Below are 14,956 nucleotides of genomic sequence, written 5' to 3' on the forward strand. Positions count from 1 at the left end.
TTGGCGATCCGCTCCTCGCCCCAACAGGTATAGTTGGATTTTACAATTCTGCCTGCCCAAGAGTGGGAAACCTTTCATAACTGTTTGCTAGCACGTTTATTTGACACTGAATGCTACAATAAAATATCTGTTGGCTCAAAGATATCAGCCTCTACAGATGGGAATGACTCCTGCTCCCTAGCATTATGTATTTTTCTAGGTAATGGATCTCTTCATGCTACTGACTATCCCCTTTCTACAGGGCCTGCGGAGGGAGACCAGGACAGGTGCTTTAGAATGGGGCGACAACGGGGGATACTCTACTTCGACCATTATCATAGGAAATGAACCTTCACCAGCAAAGGGATTGTCAGCTAAAACAGTGGTTCCCAAACTTTTGACTCCTGAGGACCCCCATTCAGTCACCACTGGAAGCCGGGGACCCCCAAGCAATTTGTAGGATTTAAATTTCAAACATTAAAACAGTAATTTGAAAAAGATAAATACACGTGTGCACAAGAAATACTCTAATTGCTAGGGATTTTAGGGGCATATTTACAAGTCTCTATCGCCATGGGAATGTCACTTTTTGCGATGTTCCTGTGGCAATAGGGGCTTTGCCTTATTTACAAGGCAGCGTTCAGCCACTTATTGTGGCTTAACGCGGCCTTGTAAATAAGGCCCCCTTGCACGCAATGCTTAGTGTGAAAAAGGTGGGCAGTGGGAGTTGCAGTGGGCGTTTCACTCCAATACCCATTGATTTTGACGCTGCCCGCTATTTACAAGGTCAGCTTAAATAGGCGACAGCACCAAAATTAAGACCATGAAAAACCTTGTCTTAACTTGGCAAAATGAGTAGAAATGCCTTATTTCTCCTCGTTTTTGCTTTACCTTTGATTGTTTATGTTCAGGAAGGTGGTCCTTCCTGCACATAAACAATCTTTAATAAAAATGACGTTTTGTAACTTCCATGTGTGCTGCATTAGGCAGCACACATAGAAGTGACAAAAAGGCATTACAAAAGTGTTCATGTGCAGGAAGTGGGAACATAGCAGCATCAGGATAATGATAGACTGGGAATAAACATATGTTGCTAACTTTTACCATGCAGTTTGCAAGCAGCTCTTTGATGACGGTTTATAGGACACTGCTAGATTACGATTGTCCCTTATGAATTGCACAGTGACAAAAGAATCTCTGTGACAAAATCAGTAACCCACTGACCTATGCACATAAAATACTGTTTTTTAAATTGCATTGTACACGTTCTTTGCAGTAAGCATATTAACCCTCTGTGTCACATTAGATAAGTCAAAGCTGCCACTAGACAAAACTTTCCTCTCTCTCCAGCAGGTACATTAATCACTGGCATTTTCTTGACACTTTTATAGTTGCTCGAAAACTGCTAATTTTACAAGGAACTTTGCAGTGCTTTTAAAACTGCTGCCTGCGGACCACCTGGGAATGAACCACGGACCCCTGGGGGTCCTCGGACCCCAGTTTGGGAAACACTGAGCTAAAACATATAACAGGCTCATTTCCTCCACACCACTGCTGCCGGTCCCCTCAAACAATGGAAGCCTTCCTAACTAAGCAGCCTTTGAGCCCCTGCCACCGCTTTGTATTGTGGTGGCCTCAAGGTGGCTTGGAGAAGCATGGGACTGCTCTGCATAGTAATCTCATGTCAAAATGTACAATGGAGCACGAACGACTTGACATTTATCTTTGAATGGGACACCTGGTCAGCATCCACATACTGTTCTTTTTCAGCACGCTAGCAGTGAGATGGGAGGCAGAAGTTTTTTCTGGAAGTGTTCGCCTTCCAAGAGTGGCAACTTTCTGCCTGACCCGTGTCCTTATCAGGGCAGGCTATAGGGCAGATCAAAATAAGGGAGCTGTCTCCCTATTGACATCAACTGGAGTGCCTAAAGGGCTCAGTCAGCTGCTGTTCACCATTTAGCTCACACAATGTGCCCTTTTAGGGTGAATAATTAGGTTGGGGGAATAGTGCCCCACTGATTGCCCAGAACCGTTCATTCATCTGTTTTGAAATGGATAAAAAGAAAGTTGTAGGGGGTCATTTTGCTTCGACTCCTGTAAAATGTACCTACATTGGTCGTATGCTGCAAAGAGCCATGGGGTCATCAGTACAGAAATTGCTCTCACTGACAAAAGGCTTTCAATATACTTGAGTATTGCTTCCCCAGGTATGCCTTCAGTGGATATTGTTTCTGGGCACCCAGTGGCTATGCCTCATAATTCTAGCACCCCCATTCCATTCTTACTGCTTCTACCAAGGTCACCAACTCAGCATCCACAGTAGTGTGCAACACTAAGTGCCCCATTCCTGCACCTATCAGGAAAGTCAAGAGGGGTACCTGCACTAAGCATAATGCCAACTCCACCAAAGCATTGTTGCGGGGATTCTGCACATACACAGAACTATGCGCAGGAAAACAGGACCTCGGTGTGTAGGGGCTAAGCCTTCCTACCGCCTCAGTACACAAAATCCCAGAACCGACTAGCTATAGTGTGTCATTCGTTCTCCTACATAATCACGAAGATACAAATGATTGGACAACCCAGAACACAACACTCCTGACTCTCTCAGGAATCGCGGTAGCAAGACGTACCCTTTCACTCACTCACTCACTCGTACTTGTCCACAATAAGAATAGTCAGTCACTGTTATAGTTCAACATTTTTATTTTAACTATAGTGCTCTATAATGCAGTACACAAGCCACTACCAACAGCAAAACACATAAACCTAAAACAGTTAGTATTGTAGCAAGTCCATAGACTTGGAAAGAAGAAGTTTTATTATATAAAGGAAGATCTCTGTGCTTTGTCAGCATACTGAGTGTCTAGATGGTAGTTTTACATCATAGAAACTGCATAGCTCTTCTCCCTGGAAAGGTCCCTCTTCAAATGTGTATTAAACCAACATGCAACCCCGTAATATCAAAGCACGAGTTTACAGCAGCCGCCGCTGTGTAGCATGTTTTGTCTAAGTGCGAGGGACTGACCAGAACAGAATAAAAAGGGGCATTATTTATCGACCTTGCCTCCGTGTTCAGACTAAACTCCAGGAACAGACAGAGAATGCAGAAAGCAGACAGTTCTCATGTGAAAGGTATGGAGTCTTTCAAAATAGAGTCATGTACTAACATGCGCAAAAGCAGCATCATGGCAGCAGAGCTCATGCTAACTTAGCAAAGTTGACAATTACCCCAACGGTCATATGACAGCATCTCAGGCAAACCTTAAGTTGGTTATGGGGATGGAGGTCTGTGAACTTTCTACCTCTGCAACTCCCTCAACAGGGATTGTGAGAACCTCATACCTCAGTCCTCAATGTATGGAACATTTCATGGAGGGCTGCTATGTGAAGCTCAAGGCATTGTTGAGCGCTGATCTTTCCCCTTTAATTTTTTGTCTGGAATATATTGAAGCCCAACTTGCAGCAGTACATATTTTGCTTCCCCCAAAAGTTGCCAACCATATCTCTTTCGTAGATCCCACTGGTACTTGCTCCAAGTGATTCCCTCTGTTTCTACTCTACTTCCCCCGAGGATGACCAGAGCTCGATCACAGTAATCAACTCAATCAGTCAATCAGCTCTGCTGCCGGAGCAGAGCCAAGTCCTTAGGTCCCACTCCATTCAGGCAATGAGGAAGTTGTCAGTGTCCCGAGTAATTCTCGAAGTATGGGGCATTTGATCGGTGAGCCACCTTCCATCTCCAGCCACTTTACAGTTAATCTCCCTCCAGCTGCCTGACACTATGTGATTGTCCTTATTGTGGTCCCCCTTTGCATAGTGGGCAGAAGCAGGAGTTGCACAAAAAGTCCCTATATGGCTCGTGCACTATCGAGGGCTGCTTTTCCGTTTTGCTAAATACAATTATGATGACCCTTATGTGTGGTTGGATTGGGCTTGGCCTGCTGATACACTAGGGCAGAGGTCTTCAAACTTTTGGATGCCGAGACCCCCCTGTCAACATTTTGAGGCGTAAGGACCCCCTCTTGACAAAAATGTCTAAACCTGTTGACTAAATTGCGTGGGATGAAAATGTAAATAAGGTTATGTGATGCCGCGTATTTTGGGATAGCATTGCTTCATTATTTTGATATTTGTTACACACAGTAACGCTGAGGAAAGATTTCACCCAATCAGTACCCATTTATAAACAAAATACAGCAATTATCATCAGAAAGATTTCAAGTCAACCTTTGTGAAGGGCCTTCCACTCTGCAGCAATACGTGCTGCCACATTAGAAGCTCACCTGGCCCTGACCGGAAGAAGCAGGGGTCCCTTAAAACCCTGGCGGTTTTGTGTAGAGTTAAGCCTTTTACCCATGCAGCTTTCCTCTCACCCCCTCCCTTCCATCCCTCTCTCCTCTCCTAACCCCGGATCCCTCTCTCACTTTGCAGGTCATTTTCTTTCACCCCTTTTTACAACTTCTGAACTCTCCCCATTCAACCTCTCACTTCACCTTTAATCACCTCTTGCCATTCTGTCCTTTCACTGCCCTCATCTCTAACAGTCTCTCACATTTATCTCATGGCCTCTCTGGCCCTGTCACCTCCCGTGCCCCTCAGCACTTCTCATTCACCTCGTCTCTTCATTCAAATTTTTGTCTATTTGCATCTTACACCTCTCCAGTCCCCCCATTCCTCTTTCACATCTCCCCTTTGTTCTAACAGAAGCCCTCACCTTTGGATCACACTCACTTCTTGCGTTTCCACACTTCACTTCGGCAATTCACATTTCTCCTCATCCCTGACCTCTTCAATCAAATTCTCTCACTCTCTTGCTGTCCTCTCTCATTTTGGGTGCGGATGCAAGTTCAGAATGGGATGAATGAATGTATGATTACTGATGGGCTTGTTTGAGTGAGTTGCATATTGAGTAGTGAGGGGGACAGGCGAGTGAAGTGTCACATGAGTGCAGGATGAGTAGTGTACTCGTGTGACTGCAGGTTGAGGTATAGTGTGAGCAGGACAAGTGCATTGTGAGTGCAGAGTGATCACTGTGAGTGCAAAGTGAGCGGGTGAATGGTGCAAGTGCATTGTGATCACTGTGAGTGCAGGGTGAGCGTGACAATGAAGGGCGAGAATGAGGAATGTGTTGTCTGAATGCAGGGTGCATTCCCAGACCCATGAAGTAACTCAGCATGTTATTGACGGGGGCGTAGACTTTAATATCTAAGTTAAACTATTGCGGCATTAATCGGGGATCGAGGGTGAAGGAAATAAATAATGTGCTGATCCTGCAACAAACTTCCAGTCCTATGGTTAGGGTTGCCAGCAGATTATTTTGGTGGCCCAGTCGGTACAAAAAAAAGCAGTCACCTAAAGCGGTATTTTCAGCGCTTATCTGTGCATACTTCCCAGGGCCGGCTTTAGTGCTGGTGGTGCCCTGTGCGACAATGTTTGTTGGCGCCCCCCAATGACCACCCCCACCATGGATTCTCTCACTAGCACCCTTTAACAGTGACCAAGTCTCCATAACCCCACACTCTCAGATGCATTGAATTAGTTATATAGTGCCACTCATACCAGTGTAGGGTGTCCGAGCACTTTGCATCACACACACATTACACAGAGACAATCAATCATAAGTGTGTAAATCTGTGTATAGGAAATGTTACATAAGCCAAAGGACTAAAAGTATAGGAGTCACATGTCATCCATACTGGTAGGCAGTATAGTTCAAGAGTGCTTGGTGTGGAGAAGCACAAACTCAGTCGAAAAAGAAACAGCATAGTTGGGAGTTTCCTTTAATAATAAGAATTGATTTCTAGCCAAATTAACCCTTTTTGCAACATTAATCAATGGTCTAATAATGTATTCTTTGTAGTGTGCATGCTGTTCTAGGATGAAAGTTAATAGCTCACTATTCTCTATTAGGACTTTAAGTTATAAATTGCAAGTAAAAAAAGGATGTCTCTTTTGAAAGCAGTAACCTGCTGATCTCTTCACATCATACACACTCTGTAATCTACTTGGTACACCTTCTTTGCAGCAGGCATATTAACCCTCTGCACTAACTTCACCTAAGTCAAAACCTCAACTATACAACATTCTGATCTCTCTCCAGGAAGATAATTAATCACACAAGTTATCTTGACATTTATGTGAGGCCTGGTAATTGCCGGGGAAAGAAACGCTGCAGCAGGTGATTCAAAAGCACAACAAACTTTCACTCACGGCGCCCCCAGGAAGCCAACTTTGTATTCCTTTCCATGAAATGCATTCTCACACTACGGCAGTGAATGTAAAATCCAAATGTAAGGAATAGGCACAGTGGGGACCCAGGGGGTACTGGAACCAGCAAAAAAACCTAAGCCTCTGTAAGCAGTTTACAAAGGCATGTTAAATGGTCTTTAAAGACCTGTGAAAAAACACGGGGGTGCCGGAGATAGGAATCCAGACACTGCCCAGCTGAGCCCCCAGCAGCTCAAGTTTCACTGCAGCAGCCCGGGCTGACTGGGAAGGCGCGACCCCCTTTGCATCACTCCACGGCCCCCCTGGGGGTCGCGCCCCACAGTTTGAAGACCCCTGCCATAGGCGCTCGGCTGGGCGCCGTCCCCACCAATCACAACGCTGCCATTGCAGCGCAGTGATTGGCTTAGGGGAGGGGAGGGAGGCTGCCTGTTGTTGCCTCCTATTGGGAAAATGCGGGACCCGCTCAGGAGCTGAGGCGCGCGGTAAGGTACATTTCTAAACATTTTAATTAAACCCCCCCCACAAACCTGTGCGACCCCTCCACCCGCAAGTCATGCCGGCCGCGAGTGGTGGCAGTAATAAAAATCATCCAAAAGAAAACCTATTTTGTGTATTTTCTATATTTAAAAATGTAGACAGGAAAATAATTGGTTTTCTGTCTGTATTTATCTGTAAGTATCAGTAAAAATAGAAAACTGGAAGCCTTAATCATAAACCATGAGGTTAGCTGACTCGTTTGTTAATGTCACCAGCACTCTACGGTACCACCACTAAAGATAATTGTATAGTATTGTTGTTGCATTTAAATAATGCTTGACACTTGTGAAGAGGCACTGAAGCACAAAAGCATACAGGTTGTATGCTACACTGGGGGGGAGGGGTGCTGGGTTGTATGAGTGTTGATATTGAAGGGAGGACTATTTGGAAAACGGCTCAAGCATTGTGAGGCTAATCAACTATGCTTTATAAAATGCACCCCATAGTTAAACTAGATTGATAAAATAAAACCAATTTAATCTCAGAAAGGAAGTGAAGTCCTGGCTTCTTCCAATGTAGGAAGCTTGGGGATGTACTTAACAGGACATTTATCAGTGGTGCTTAATTTGCAAAAGGATTGTTGCTTGTGCCCAAAGCTCTGCTCAAAAGCCTGCAGCCGGTGCAATTAAACAGCGGCATAAACATCAGGACAGTGAATACCAAGGCTGGTAGTCCTAAATCTACCTCATGTTTTATTAATCCACTTCCTGCCCCTTTACCTCAATCTTGAGGGTGCCTGCTTTCTGCCTTTGAGACAGTGTTTCCGTCTTTGTGTGTTTTTACCACTTGCTTTCAGTAAATATCTGATGCGGAAAAATAAATATTGGTCCCCAAAAATAAGTGTTGGTGGCCCCCACCAGCAACCACCGGCTCAAATTAAGCACTGCTAATCACGCCAGAAAATATCCAGTGCTTACAGCATGACAATCTCTACCTGCTGCTCCTAAAAGTCCTGTTGCACACTCGGAAGCAGGCGGCAACCTCAACCTGGGACACTGGCTCTGTGGGGGGTCACAGATGGGATAATGTTATAGAGTGGGTAAGCCCTAACCAGCGAATACCTAACACACCCACATGACCTACTATTTTGTCTCTTGCCCACCTTGCTTGCCACATGGATGGGAAGCAGAGAGTGGAACATTGAACATTAATGGGAAGCAGAGAGTGGAACAATGAATAGGAAACAGAGAGTGGAACAATGAACAGGAAGCAGAGAGTGGAATTTTGAACATGGATGGGAAGCAGAGAGTGAAACATTGAGCATGAATGGGAAGCAGAGAGTGGAACATTGAACATGAATGGGAAGCAGAGTGGAACAATGAAAATGAATGGGAAGCAGAGAGTGGAACATTGTGCCCAGACCTTGGTCTTCTTCCCTCCTGCACCTGACCCTCTCGAGCTCCCATTTGATGATAGCTGGTACTAGATTGGGCCAGAATCTCTTCTCGTTGAGGCTTTGGATTTAAGAGAGAGACTAGCAAGTGAAATTCGCACAGTACTGAAATGAAAACTCTTCACCATGAGTAAGGGTGTCTGGCTGCCTGTAACCAGCACATGCCGGCATCACCCTTAGGATGCTAATGAGCCCCCGCTATGGCCGCCCTTCTCCTCTGTTTTTAGCCTCAGGACACGCTACAATTTTGAGTGTAAAATGGGGTCTCACTGTGTTACGGAATACAACCCAAAGCTGGGCTTTGTGGTCAGGAGGAGACACACCATATGTGCCCACCTTCACCGAGCATGGCCACGCCAGCTCATTGGATTTATAGAGAACGGACAGTAGTAGCAGCAATAGATCATAGTGGCAGGCCAGGCTTTATACCACCTGTCACTTGCTAGACAGGCTTGCCTACAGGGCTCTCCCTGCATTTTTAAATGGCCCTGCCAGCTGCCCTGCAACCCGGTGCTTCGTTCCATCCAGGTAGAAATCAAATAATGTCTGTGTAACTTATGTATGTGAGATAGTTTGTGTACAGAGTGTGTGTGTGTGTGAGTGCGTGTGCTACATGCATGGGTGTAGGAGACCTGTCTCTCTAGCGGGGAGAGAGACAGGTGTTACCAGGCAGCTGGTAATAATTACCATAAACAGCAGTGTCACAGGAAGTGACGTCACTGGACATTATGCCCTTAAATCCTGAGATACTCTTTCCAGAGACATCTCACACAGCCCACCAATCACAATCGGATCACATTCCAATCTTGACCCTGTGGCCCACCCTGTGCACTGTGCCACTGGAAGCAAACTACTGCGTCTGAAGAGCCCCTTTCCAATCATGTCAGGACGCAATCTGTCTTTGTTTGTATTCTGGTTCAGGGAGGACCTGGCCCAGCAGTACAGGCTGGATTGTTCCTTATGGACCAGGGTCAAGGCTGTTTTGCATATGGTTGCATCGAAAATGAGGTGGCGTGGTGTGCAATTAACAATGGACTACTATGCGGCCCGAGTAAATACCAGTGACTGAGATGCATTCAAGCACTCCAGCCTTCGCTTTTCGGAATACTTTAGCGCAAACGAATCTCCAGCCAAGCCATAGAGCCCTCCAATCACGTAAAGACATGTACTAATCGTATCAAACGCTGGATCATTGAACATTTTCTGCTCAGCTATACTGCACGTCATGAGAGTTAGATGGGCCATTGCTTTCTCTAAAGTTTAGAGACCCTCTGCACTAACTTCACCTAAGTCAAAACCTTAACTATACAACATTCTGATCTCTCTCCAGGAAGATAATTAATCACACAAGTTATCTTGACATTTATGTGAGGCCTGGTATTTGCAGGCGGAAAGAAACGCTGCAGCAGGTGCTTCAAAAGCTTAGTAAACTTTCACTCACGGCGCCCCCAGGAAGCCAACTTTGTATTCCTTTCCATGAAGTGAATTCTCACACTACGGCAGTGAATGTAAAATCCAAATGTAAGGAATAGGCACAGTGGGGACCCAGGGGGTACTGGAACCAGCAAAAAAACCTAAGCCTCTGTAAGCAGTTTACAAAGGCATGTTAAATGGTCTTTAAAGACCTGTGAAAAAACACGGGGGTGCCGGAGATAGGAATCCAGACACTGCCCAGCTGAGCCCCCAGCAGCTCAAGTTTCACTGCAGCAGCCCGGGCTGACTGGGAAGGCGCGACCCCCTTTGCATCACTCCACGGCCCCCCTGGGGGTCGCGCCCCACAGTTTGAAGACCCCTGCACTAGGGGAATGTGTGATAGTGACCTTTAGATCCCCGTTTATGGTGCAGGGTCTCCTTTTTGGGTCTAGAAGTTGCACCACAGAAGTGAGTAATATTGCCTTGGTCCTATTGGGCTATTTTTACAAACACTGTGCATCTCATTTATGGACAAATGCTTATCACCTGGAATCTTCTGTAACCCAGTCTATTAGCAAAGTGAGGAATCAGCAATCTCTGCCACCCTTTTTGCATCCAGCTCCGTTAAAGTCAGGGAAGGCCCGAGGCCCTGTAGTTCTTATTCCAAACCAATGGGATCAATTCTTTATCTGGCTGGGTCTTAATTGGGGTTGTGAAGTGAGCTCTAGAACGATGATGGATTCAACCCAGATCTGTGACTGGGAGTGAGTGTCTGAAGAGTTTCAGCACTCCGTCCATCATCTCCTTGTGTTTGCTTCATCAATTGTTTATGCCCATTACAAACCCATATGAGGCCCTTTCCAGCCCAGTCTGGCTTTCAGATGGTACCGTAGTTCTGCCACTTGGGAAACCTTGGCCACAAAGCAGAGACCTTTTGGGAAAAGTACAATTTGCCCCTTCACTCTCCTGAGCTAAAACCTTAAAGACAAGATTACTAGACCAGCCTGGCTCACCTATATTTCTAAGTTTGACATTGTTATGCAGGAAACCTTGGATACTTCAATGTCATCTTGCAAGGGCTTTGCTTGCTGTTCTTGCCCTACCATTCCTTCTTCTCATGGCAGAGCCAAGCGCAGCCTCTCCATTTGGATTAACTTGAGCCTGCAAGTGGAAGTGACTGCCTTCCTAGTTTTGCTTATTCAAGACAAACTGTCCCATTTTTATATTTATATAATCAATTTTTAGAATGATTTTTCCAATCCTGTGTGTGTTCATTTTACTCATTGGTTTGCTTTTCTTTCAAATGTACAGCCTTTAGAGGCTGGTGTAATGCCTTATTATTTCTTGTGTGGGTACTTCAATGCAATGCAATGGCAGCCTACTCAAAGGATGGAGAGCAGTTACATGAGGCATCATCCTAGGGCAATGCTATAGTAGAGGTGAGGAGCTGGGTAGATATATAGCTGTGCATTGTCAGGTCGTCTTTGTTGATACATTCACCGGGGACAGGCCCCTCATAGCCTCATTTAGTTGGGCCTCGGTCATTAAGTATGTTTGTGACAAGGAACCTCTCGGTCTGATTCTCTAAGCGGGTGGTCATGGAGACAGAATGGGGGAACCACAATGCTCTTAGCTACAGGCCATCTCCCAGTGAGTCGGATCAATTGTCCCACCGAGGTAATCTCGATCACCCAACATGGAGACGGCCTCATGCTCAACTGGCATATACAGGAGCCGGGGGATACTCTGGCCACATTATTGAAGACACAGTTCAGACTTTTCTAAGTGGGGATGCCATGTTAGCTCCCTATGAAAATAAAAGCCAGGGTATGAGACACTTTTTGTCGAAAACCTTTCGGTCTAACTGGGGGGGCCCGATAGTTTGATAGACAGTGCTTGACCAGTCAACCGTAGACTAAGGAAGGCCCTCGTAGCTAGCCTAAAAATTAGGGACAAGGTTTGATAAGGTCAGAAGTTTACAAAAACACCTTCAAGGCAAGGAAGTATGCATTGCATAGGAGGGACTGGGAGGTCCTGGAACATGCTGCAGTAGCAAAAAGCAGCAAGATGTTCTGGGACATGGTCAAGAAGATTAGGCAAAGGGATGCCCGGAAAACCCACTCCTGAGTTGTAATATCTTGGGGCCAGAGTGGGTCTCGCATTTTAGTGCCATTTACCACTTGGAGGAAAAGGAGATTCAGATAGAACTTCTACAGGGCAGTTTATCCCACTCTGCATCATTTCTCTTATCATTATCGGAAGTGGAGGTTGCTATTTAGCAGAGCCCAGGTAGAAAAGCCCCTGGGCCAGAAAGGTTACAGATGGGCAAGTGTAATATTGACCTGTGGGGACCTCAGTTTGCCAATGTTTTTAATCATTCTTTGACCAATAAAATCCCTTGCTCATGCTGCGTTATCTACTATCTGACCCATCTTCAAAAAAAGGGGTTTCCGCATGTTGCCCAAGTGTTATCGTCCCATTTCCCTCATTTACCAGCATGGTAAGATTAATTGGAAGAGTACTATTCAATCGGCTCACATCTTGGGACAAAGATAATAATGTCTTCTGTCCCTTCCAATTTGGCTTCTGTTCTGGGCTGGGTACGATGGAGTAGTGCTTGAATCTGAATTTGATAGGAAGTACACCATTGATGTTTCTGGATCTTGGATATCTAGAACCAAGCTATGCCTGATCTTACTGAAACTTGGGGTGCAAGAACGTTCGTGAACGTTTTACACATCCTACATGGAAATCCAGCTGCAAAAGTATTTTTTGGCCCTGCTGGTGAAATGTAAGACATTTCTCCCATTGCACGTGGGGTGCGGCAAGGGTGAATTTTGGCCCCGTTATCTTTCATTATCTACATTAATGGACTGTGACCCTCCCTGATAGAAACCTCAGTAGAAATCCCAAAGATTGCTCATCCACAAGTGCCTGTGTTATTGTATGCAGACAACGCGGTCTCGGCGATGCGGCGAGCGCAAGTTGAGTGGTTTTCCTTTTTTTTATTTAACTTTCCCTCGTCATCGTCTGTCGACTCCCCCCACCCTGCTCCACCGCTCTTTCCTGCATGGGCTGCACCTGTTATAAAGTATTCATAGCGAGGAACACTCTTATCATTTCATAAATATTTAATCAAGTGTGAATACAACCATAAAAGGAGCATAATAGCATGATGCATACATTGAAAAAAATAAAAACATATACACATGGTGTCTAAATACAAAAACCATAAACTTTGTGAGAAACAGTATTGCTACCACAGAAAATTAGGAACCCCTCAATAGCAGCAACGTAAGAAACAGGAGACAGCAATTAAAATATATTCATTAGGAAACAGCTGTAAAACCTTGAACACCAGGAAAGTTTGCATAAAATTCAGGGGTGTCAATAACGGGATAATAAACAATTTTCTGTTAAATATTTACAGAACAATGTAAAATGTAAACTGTCCTGCGGAGACATATTGTCGCAGCTGCAGGATGCCAAAGTGCCCGGTTGGCACCATCCGCTGGATGAGAACAGACGATGGTGCAACAGATATAACCTGAATCCTGCCAAAATAAATCTATCCATATGCCCCTGAACCATGGATTTCATCAGTTCAAACTGTTCTCTTTGTAATGATACGTTTTCTAAAAACAGATCCCTCAACCTTTTTAATCCTACTGGTTTCAGGAAATGGGGGTTATAAAATATGTCCTCACTGCTCCAGCTGACAAGAATTGCTTTCACATAGGCAATCCAAGGGATTTTGTGTGCACATACAAGGAACATGCAATCAGAGAGTATTTGTCCATTCAGCTTGAGTCCTTCCCCAGTACAGATCTTAATCCAGCATATCAAAGGTCTAAGAGAAAATATGTCATATATATTTAATTCCAAGCTCCTCATGGACAGAGGAGGCCGGAGTACTTTTAGGGACCTGCACCAAGCGCATTAAGAACAGATTTTCAACAGCCGTAATTTTATCAACATTCATGTACCCCCATACCGCACTGCCATATAAGACCATAGAGACACATTTAGCCTGATAGATCTTAAGTAGAGTATGTGGCGACTAGCCCCTGAGCACAGCTAGCCACTGCCCCATAGCCTTAGCAAGCTCACACATCCTCCCCTCAATCCAGAACTTCCAATTTGTGTTTGCATCAAACACCACACCATGGTAAGCAAAAGCTGGCCAAAGTGCGGTTAGCCACCTTCAATGTTTTAGAGCTGTTGAACTGCAGACCAACTACCATGACATATGATGTTATAAAGTTTACTGCAAGGTTCAAACTGGCCATGAAGGCAACAAACGTGTCCAGTAGTGACTGTAGACCCACAGCCTTCAGTGCCATGAGAACAGCGTCACTGGCATATAATACAATCGGAAGTGATCTCTTTTATACTGTTGGGCAATCTACCTGTAGAAGAGCTTGTTCCAGACCATTGATTACGAGGGTAAAAAAGAAATGGGTGAGAATACACCCCTGACGGACGCCCCTGCTGGTAGTAAAAGACTGGGTACAATCTGCTCCTTGGGAGTACAGCACCGATGCTGAGGCATTAGAATGCAGGCCGGATAAGAGGGACACAATGTTCGGGTCCACCCCCATCGGAAGAAGCAGGCCCCACAACTTTCTGTGGTTAACCCAATCAAAGGCGGACGTGAGGTCCATAAATGCCAGGAGAAGTGATTCATGCTGGGCAACAGCATAATTGTAAATAATTGAATACAGAATCAAACATTGGTCAGATGTTATCCTGCCCAGTCTAAAGCGATATTGAACTTCTGAAAATATATTGTTCACATCAGCCCACACCATCAGCCTGTTTAGAAGTAACCTCAAGAATGTTCACTGCTGTGTCGATCAGTGATATTGGGCAATAGCAATGGCGGTTGTCCTTTCCCCCTTCTTGAAGACTGGAACAATTACGGCAGTGGACCACAAGGGTGGTTCACCCTCCCTCACTGCATCATTTAAAATAACTGTCAAGCCTGGGCCCCAGATCGAAAAATGGTCCAAAAACAAGTAAGGGGGTATTGCCTTCTGGGTCTGGAGCCTTATTGCGAGATAATGGCGAACACCCTGGGACTCTTCATCTCATGTAAAAACAACGTTGATACTAACCCCACGCTAGTTCAACCTGGTCCACTTTGCCTCTGCTACTCCCAAAATGATAATTACCTTCAAAGTGTTCAATCCATTGTTGCTCTGAGATATGGTGACATATAGCCGGTCCAGTTACATCAGCAAAATAAGGCCTATTTATCAGTATCCAAAAAAGAGAACTATCTCTGGTCTCACAAAGCCTGGGCTAGCTCCTCCCATGCTTTTTTCCGTAAGATAATTTTACGATTAACTAAAGCTTTTTTGTATCCTCTCCAACAGGAGACAACATGATCCCTATCTCTGG

This window comes from Triturus cristatus, chromosome 2_2 (genome assembly GCF_964204655.1).
Source record: "Triturus cristatus chromosome 2_2, aTriCri1.1, whole genome shotgun sequence".
Taxonomy (NCBI): domain Eukaryota; kingdom Metazoa; phylum Chordata; class Amphibia; order Caudata; family Salamandridae; genus Triturus; species Triturus cristatus.